At 40.9% G+C, this 9,447-nt stretch overlaps 1 pseudogene; it reads right to left on the bottom strand.

The window, feature by feature from the left end:
* Positions 1-2,661: 2,661 nt before the first annotated feature.
* LOC122426804 lies at positions 2,662-3,078 on the bottom strand (annotated as a pseudogene).
* Positions 3,079-9,447: the final 6,369 nt, after the last annotated feature.

The raw sequence follows: 9,447 nt of genomic DNA, 5'->3' as shown, positions 1-9,447 counted from the left end.
CTGTTGTTCCATGTCCAGTTCTAACTGTTGTTTCCTGACCTGCATACAGGTTTGTCAAGAGGCAGGTCAGGTGGTCTGGTATTCCCATCTCTTTCAGAATTTTCCACAGTTTATTGTGATCCACACAGTCAAAGGCTTTGGCATAGTCAATAAAGCAGAAATAGATGTTTTTCTGGAACTCTCTTGCTTTTTTGATGATCCAGTGGATGTTAGCAATTTGATCTCTGGTTCCTCTGCCTTTTCTAAAACCAGCTTGAACATCTGGAAGTTCACGGTTCACATATTGCTGAATCCTGGCTTGGAGAATCTTGTGCATTACTTTACTAGTGTGTGAGATGAGTGCAATTGTGCGGTAGTTTGAGCATTCTTTGGCATTGCCTTTCTTTGGGATTAGAATGAAAACTGACCTTTCCCAGTCCTGTAGTCACTGCTGAGTTTTCCAAATTTGCTGGCATATTGAGTGCAGCACTTTCACAGCATCAGCTTTCAGGATTTAAAATAGCTCAACTGGAATTCCATCACCTCCACTAGCTTATTTTGTAGTGATGCTTCCTGAGGCCCACTTGACTTCGCATTCCAGGATGTCTGGTTCTAGGTGAGTGTGAGTGATCACACCATCGTGATTATCTGGGTCATGATGATATTTTTTTACACAGTTCTTTGGTGTATTCTTGTCACCTCTTCTTAATATCTTCTGCTTCTGTTAGGTCCATATGATTTCTGTCCTTTATTGAGCCCATCTTTGCATGAACAAATGCATCTTTGCATTTGTTATCACTAATTTTCTTGAGGAGATCTCTAGTCTTTCCCATTCTATTGTTTTCCTCTATTTCTTTGCATTGATCCCTGAGGAAGGCTTTGTTATCTCTCCTTGCTATTTCTTATCTCTCCTTGCTATAACGGTCATTCAGATGACCATTATATCTACTACTATGGCTGGAATCTCTTAGAAGAAATGGAGTAGCCATCATAATCAACAAAAGAGTCCTAAATGCAGTACTTCGATGCAGTCTCAAAAATGACAGAATGATCTCCGTTCGTTTCCAAGCCAAACCATTCAATATCTCAGTAATCCAAGTCTATGCCCCAACCTGTAATGCTGAAGAAGCTGAAGTTGAACGGTTCTATGAAGACCTACAAGACCTTCTAGAACTAACACCCCCAAAAGATGTTCTTTTTATTATAGGGACTAGAATGCAAAAGTAGGAAGTCAAGACACACCTGGAGTAACAGGCATATTTGGCCTTGGAGTATAGAATGAAGCAGGGCAAAGGCTAATAGAGTTCTGCCAAGAGAATGCACTGGTCATAGCAAACACCCTCTTGCAACAACACAAGAGAAGACTCTACACATGGATATCACCAGATGGTCAACACTGAAATCAGATTGCTTATATTCTTTGCAGCCAAAGATGGAGAAACTCTATATAGTCAGCAAAAACAAGACCAGGAGCTGACTGTGGCTCAGATCATGAACTCCTTATTGCCAAATTCAGACTTAAATTGAAGAAAGTGGGGAAAACCACTAGACCATTCAGGTATGACCCAAATCAAATCCCTTAAGATTATACAGTGGAAGTGAGAAATAGATTTAATGGACTAGATCTGATAGACAGAGTGCCTAAAGAACTATGGACAGAGGTTTGTGACATTGTACAGGAGACAGGGATCAAGACCATCCCCAAGAGAAAGAAATGCAAGAAAGCAAAATAGCTGTCTGAGGAGGCCTTACAAATACCTGAGAATAGAAGAGAAGGCAAAGGAGAAAAGGAAAGATATACCCATTTGAATGCAGAGTTCCAAAAAATAGCAAGGAGAGATAAGAAAGCCTTTCTCAGCGATCAGTGGACTTGAGTTTGAGTAAACTTCGGGAGTTGGTGATGGACAGGGAGCCTGGTGGGCTGCAGTCCATGGGGTCACAAAGAGTTGGACACAACTAAGCAACTGAACTGATGCTTATCAAGTATATGGCCTTGGGAAAATTACTGGTTGAGTTTCTCAATGCTGAACTTTTCAACAGAGTTAAAGATAATCTCCAAGTATTTGTTCTGTTGATTCATTAAATTAAATTTGGATCAGTACTCTCATCTTCATAAATGCTTGATACCTTTGATATTGTCCACTTCTTTTTATTTTGTTCCTTCTCATTTGTTTGTATTGGCCTGCAAATTTATCATACCCATTAACATGAGCCAATTAAGACAGGAATGTTAACAGTAGTAATTCCCAGGCAGTGCTAGTGGCAAGAACCAGCCTGCCAGTGCAGGAGGCATAAGAGACGTGAGTTTAATCCCCGGATTGGGAAGATCTCATGAAGGAGGACATGGCAATCCACTCCAGTACTCTTGCCTGGAGAATCCCATAGACACAGGAGCCTGGTGGGTGACAGTCCATAGGGTCACAAAGAGTTGGTCATGACTAAAGCCATTTAACACACACACACACACACATTAACACTAGTAGCTCCATTAATTGTGTGTTATGTGTAATGCAACACAATGTATATTTTGCTCTTTAAACAGCTCCTCAAAGTAGTAGTTGGCTTTTCTCTGAAAAAAAAAAAAAAAAACAACAAAAACTGATGGCTAATTACAGACTATCTCCTTTTTGTTCTTGTTGTTGTCTGAAGTTTATTGAAACTATTACAGCACTATAGAAAGTTTCAAACAGCTCCACGTGGTGTTTTGAAACTCATCCCAAACATAGGCTGAGTGACCTGCAGATTGGACATATTGGACTGCTAAGTCCAAGAGCTTCAGTGTTGCCTTAGTGTCAGGATCTATTAATACTTCAGTGATCTCCTGATCCAGACTGAGATCTCAGGCACATAATTATCCCTCCTCTCTTTCTCTTCCTCTTGCAGCTTGATGGAGATACCTCTCACTGGGTCCCTCTGAATCCCCTTCATCAGATGTTTGACAGAACCTGTGATCTTGTTGCAGAGCTTCTTGCTGAGAATAATGGCAGTCTCCTCACACACATGCTTACTGGTGTGGAATTCATTGACCAAGCTTGTATAGTACTTCTCAGTGATGACCCAGGCTGCCTTCTTCTTGGTTTTGGTGTGAATGTGACCCATATTGGCAGGTTCTTGGTACAAGAACTCACCCTACCTCCTTTCTAAGCCCTAAACCAATTGTGGAGTAAACATAGGTATCTGTGTATGTGTATGCACACTCAGGTGCTTCAGTCATGTCTAATTTTTTGCAATCCCATATCAACCATAGCCTGCCAGGCTCCACTGTCAATGGGATTTTTCCAGCAAAAATACTGCAGTAGGTTGCTATGCCCTCCTCCAGGAGATCTTTCCCACCCAGGGATCAAACCCACATCTCCTGCTCTACAGGTGGATTCTTTAATGCTGAGCCACCCGGGAAGCCCAGACATAGGTACCTGAGAGGGATTAAAATAGCAGGTTGTCAGCTGGAAAGCAGGATTGGATAATGCAACTATAAAATTGGCCTCCAGGGATACATTTTCCCCTAAATTTAGATCACATTCCCCACATGCAAGTAAATTCTTAGAAACTATACCTTGCTAGCTCCATGAAATAATCTCCCATAACTTTTAACTCAGAGAACATTTGAATTCTAAATATTGACTGATTTGGGCTTCCAAATTTGCTTTTAGAAGAAAATCTTCAGAGCTGATTAACAGCGTTAATGTATGAATACAAGAAGAGAATGCTTTAGTTATAAACACAAGATATAATAGACAACAGATGGGAATAGTGACTTGAATAACTTAACCCTTCCCAGTAGGTGGATGTGATCAATGGTGTCAGACTCTTTGTATCTCTCCAGTCAGATTAATAAATTTCTACATCTATCAGGGAGGTGTGTATAACACAAGGGACAGAGAGAAACAGATATTTCCAAGGTGTTTCTTCAAAACTCTTCCTTTCTAGGGAGTAAACTGGATGTCAGCTCAGTTCAGTTCAGTTGCTCATCATGACTGACTCTTCACAACCCCGTGGACTGCAGAACACCAGCCCTCCCTGTCCATCACCAGCTCCCGGAGTTTACTCAAACTCATCTCCATTGAGTCAGTTATTCCATCCAGCCATCTCATCCTCTGTTGTCCCCTTCTCCTCCTGCCCTCAATCTTTCCCAGCATCAGGGGCTTTTCCAAGGAGTCAGTTCTTCACATCAGGTGGCCAAAGTACTGGAGTTTCAGCTTCAACATCAGTCCTTCCAATAAACACTCAGGACTGATTTCCTTTAGGATGGACTGGTTGGATCTCCTTGCAGTCCAAGGGACTCTCAAGAGTCTTCTCCAACACCACAGTTCAAAAGCATCAATTCTTCTGTGCTCAGCTTTCTTTATAGTCCAACTCTTACATCCATACATGACTACTGGAAAAATCCATAGCCTTGACTAGAAAGACCTTTGTTGGCAAAGTAATGTCTCTGTTTTTTAATATGCTGTCTAGGTTGGTCATAACTTTCCTTCCAAGGAGTAAGCATCTTTTAATTTCATGGCCACAATCACTACCTGCAGTGATTTTGGAGCCCCCAAAAATAAAGTCAGCCACTGTTTCCACTGTTTCCCCATCTATTTGCTGTGAAGTAATGGACTGGATGTCATGGTCTTAGTTTTCTGAATGTTGAGCTTTAAGCCAACTTTTTCACTCTCCTCTTTCACTTTCATCAAGAGGCTCTTTAGTTCCTCTTCACTTACTGCTATAAGGATGGTGTCATCTGCATATCTGAGGTTATTGATATTTCTCCTGGCAATCTTGATTCCAGCTTGTGCTTCATCCAGCCCAGCATTTCTCATGATGTACTCTGCATGTAAGTTAAATAAGCAGGGTGACAATATACAGCCTTGACGTACTCCTTTTCCTATTTGGAACCAGTCTGTTGTTCCATGTCCAGTGGATGTCACTTTTTTTTGAAACCTGTGGAGAGAGGAATGTGCTGCTGTGTAGTTGCTAAATCATGTTAGATTCTTTTGCAGCCCCATGGACTGTAGCCCTCTAGGCTCCTTTGACCATCGGTTTTCACAGGCAAGAATATGGGAGTCGGTTGCCATTTCCTCCTCCAGGGGGTCATCCCTACCCAGGGATTGAACCTGCATCTCCTATACTGACAGGCAGATTCTTCACCACTGAGCCATCAGGGAAGCCAAAAAAGAATGTGGTTCCCTGTAATAGAAATTATTATTCCTTCCAGCTTACAGATAAGATCAGAGACCTTAAAACAGTGAAGTCACTTGCACCAGGTCTCACAGGGAATGAATAATAGAGTAAGGACTCAAATCCAGGTTTTCAGATACACATAGTTTATATTCTTTAAAGTAGCTAAGGAGACAAATACAATAAAAAACAGATGTAAAAAATGTTTTGGGACACAGTAGTGAGTAAACAGGAGCAACAACAACAAAACTACACATGACCAATAACCGAGAACAGATTATTTATCTGACTTTAAGGATCATTATGCAAATAAAAAATTAAATTAGCTAATGTTTTATATTAAAATTTTTTGCAAATGAAGTTATGAAAATATTGCTTCTCTGGTGACTCAGACAGTAAAGAATCAACCTGCAATGTGGGAGACTGGGTTTGATCCCTGGTTTGGGAAGATCCCCTGGAGAAGGATATAGCAACCCACTTCGGTATGAGCGTGGAGGGATACAGTCCATGGTGTTGCAAAGGGTCAGACATGACTGAGCGACTAAGCACACTCACACAAACAAAGTTGTAAATATACTACTGATTATTATCACAGTTATTGTATTTCCATCAGATTTCTGTAGTATAAGGTTAATGATTCTTGCTTTGGCTACATTTTGAATTGCTGTGAGGATTAAACACAGTAATGTGCCTAGAGTTTCTGTATAAGCTAGAAAGCACTATACAAATGAAGGTTACCATCATCGATTTGTACATTAATTGTTAGTTCTCAAATATGCATTAGTTCATGCTTCAGTGATGAAAATTTGAAGTACAAAATCTGTTAGGAAATGCTGTTGTAAAGTAAATAGAGGTTGAGACATAATTTCAGAAGAACAAAATGTGGCCAAGAGACTGATTACCACTAATTGAACTTTGCATTTTATTGATTTTGTAGTTTCTTTCTACTTTCCAGCTCAGAATGCAGAGAAGCTAAAAGGTGTAGACTTTGGAAAGCATTCATGTAAATCTAATTTATCAGCTTGATGGCTTTCTCGCTACCAAAAAATGTAGTGCCTGGGGTTCACCTGGAAGCTTGTTAAAAATGCAGAGTCTCAGATCCATTTTAGACTTACTGAATCAGTATCTTCAGAAACACTGCCCTATTGGAAAAAAAAAAAAATCAGTGACTTATTACACCACTGAAAGTACATATGATTATTGGATTTCTCTAATATGACTAGGAAACTTTCTCTTCCACAGTATTTATGATATACCAATCAAATAAAATTGACATGGTATGGTTTCTTTATCTCATGGTACCTAGAACTCAATGGTGGAAGATGGGAATAAATTAAAAAAAAACCCTCGAAAGTATAAACTGAGAAAGTTGCTGTGAAGGTGACAGGTTGATGATGCAGATGCTGCCTAGATGAAGTTATCTGGGAAGGTTACCTAAGGCAGGTGATGTTGCTTTGGAAGATATGAGACAGCCATTCAATAACTAAGCAAGACTTCTAAGGTTTTAAGGATGAAAAGAACTCAATATATTCCAGAAGCTAAAAAGGGGCTAGTATCTCTGAAATGAATTTAATGAGATAGACTGTGGTTGGAAATGAGTTTGGATAGACCAGCAGGACCCAGAATAGGTAGTCTTACAAGCCATGGCTACATGTTTTTAACTTAAAGTACAATAGGAAGTCATTGATGTGCTTTAAGCAGGCAAGGGAGGAGTGAAGATGAACACTAACATTTGAAATAGGTACAATTTATATTTGAGAAAGAATTAATCTGGCTCCTGTATGGAGCATAAGTTGGACAGGCATGTTAGAAGTCTGCAGGAATAATACAGATGGCAGAGAGGAAAGTGATAAATGGATTTTGAAAGTGAAAATCACTCAGTCGTGTCCGACTCTGTGAGACCCCATGGACTATAGTGTACATGGAATTCTCCAGGCTAGAATACTGGAGCAGGTAGCTATTCCCTTCTTTAGAGGATCTTCCCAACCTAGGGATTGAACCCAGGTCTCCCACATTGCAGGCAGATTCTTTACCGGTTGAGCCGCCAGGGAAGTCCGAGAGTACCAGAGTGGGTAGCCTGTCCCTTCTCCAGTGGATTCTCCTGATCCAGGGTTTTAGCAGTATTTATTTGTGTTACTGGTGTGCCCTCATATCCATTGTTTATCCTTTCCCTTTTCTGTTATACATTTCAGAGCATTTCCCTGCTGCATGTGGCTTGCACTGACGCAGAGCATTAGTTGGAGCTTGGTAGAACGTTTAGGCAGGTGTACCATCTTGCCCACAGCTTCAGCTCTCTCCACATTGGCTTACTTTGGTCTCAGCTTCTACTAGATGCTCCAGTCTACTAGAGGCTCCAGTCACCAGTAACACCATATCCTTCCTTGGCTCATTTGATAATCTTTGGGTTGCATTACCAATTTCTGCTTAGCTTTTCAGCTCTTCTGTCATCTATGAAACCAATTCCTTGCATCAGATTTCCTTTGCTGTTAAGGGCATACACTGTATCTTATGAAAGGATGTAGAAAGTAACAGAAGGGAAAGAATCAAGAATGTTGCCCAGATTTTAGCTTAGATTGATTGGTCACAGAGACTGAATCAGGTGCAGCTTTGAAAGAGATGGTTCATTAATTCACTTTTGGACATTCTGATCTGATACATTCAAATGCAAACATCTAATAGGTCTATCCTTCATACCAGATTCTGAGTTTTAAATTTCTAAATCATTAGATGGGCTTCCCTGGTGGCTCAGATGGTAAAGAATCTGCCTGTAATGTGGGAGACCTGGGTTTGATTCCTGGATTGGGAAGATCCCCTGGAGAAGGGAATGGCAACCCACTTCAGTATTCTTGCCTGGAGAATTCCATGGACAGAGGACCCTGGTGAGCTATATATAGTCCATGGGGTGGCAAAGAGTCAGACACGACTGAGTGACTAATACACACAAATCATTAAATAGTCATAGGAATGGATAGGCAATCCAGGAGAAAATGTAGAGATAAGAGAAAGGGGATTTAGACAGAATCCTAAAGAATGCGAAGTTGACTGGTGGAGTATGAAAGTGCAAAAATACTTACAGAGCTGAGAATTTCCTGGATCCAAGAAGTTAGTAAATCCACTAGAATCTGTAGAATATCTGTAACATGCATCTCTCTTGTTTTATAAATTATACTGCCAAATGAAACACCATCAGACAGCACAAGAGCAGTAAAATTAGCTGTGGGCCCTGTAGGAGAAAGACAAGACAGGAGTCTTTGCAAGTGACTGATTCCATCTTAATTGTAAAGTAACTTAAGCACGTTTTGACTTTGATTCATGTGCTCCAGGATAATAGTAGAAATGCAGTCTGCAATTGGGCTCATCTGTCAGTAAGTTCAACCCAATTCAGAGGGTCAGTGCAGCTGAAATCCAGTCCATTCTCCACTAGCCAAACTGTAGACCCTAGTTCAGAGTAATCTTTGCTAGAGGAAAGGAGGCTTTCTGTAGACCCCTACCTACATGAGAGAAAGATTTTCCAACACATGCAAAGGTATTTGTGCATTAGCAGTGCCTGGGGACAGGGCAAGACTAAGTGTGCTGTGTAGACAATGTCAATTTTAGGCTAAATCACTTAAATGATGTCAGGGCTTCTCTGGTAGCTCTGCTGGTAAAGAATCTGCCTGCAATGCAGGAGACCCTACTTCAATTCCTGAGTCAAGAAGTTCTGATGGAGAAGGGATAGGCTACCCTCTCCAGTATTCTTGGGCTTCCCTGGTGGCGCAGATGGTAAAGAATCCACCTGCAATGCAGAACATCTTGGTTCGATTCCTTGGTTGGGAAGATTCCCTGGAGGAGAGCATGACAACCCACTCTAGTATTCTTGCCTGGAGAATCCTATGGACAGAAGAGCCTCACAGGCTACAGTCCATGAGGTCGCAAAGAATCAGACATGACTGAGCGACTAAGCACATCACTTATGAGGTCAAGTCTTAGGCAAAGTCCAGGCCATACTACTAAGGAGCAGGTGTTGAGAGCAGTTTTTCTCAAGGTATGATTCTTAGACTATCAGCATCAGAATCTCCCCAGGGAAATTTCTAAGACCCCACACTGAAACTCAAGAATTCCCATCTGTTGGAGTAGGAACCAGGACCTCAATCTTTTATGGACATATTAGGACATTGCTATTTCAAACATTACAAAAAGCTGCTCTAGGGACACTTGGATATCCCTATGATACAGACCTGATTTGGAAAACATCTGCTTGACTCTGCAATCTCCTTTTTGTAGACTTGAAGAAAGACACACATTACGTTGGCTTTGGAACTTTTGTGAGGT

The sequence above is a fragment of the Cervus canadensis genome, chromosome 24 (assembly GCF_019320065.1).
Source record: "Cervus canadensis isolate Bull #8, Minnesota chromosome 24, ASM1932006v1, whole genome shotgun sequence".
NCBI lineage: Eukaryota > Metazoa > Chordata > Mammalia > Artiodactyla > Cervidae > Cervus > Cervus canadensis.
This window is presented reverse-complemented; position numbering and strand designations above follow the sequence as displayed.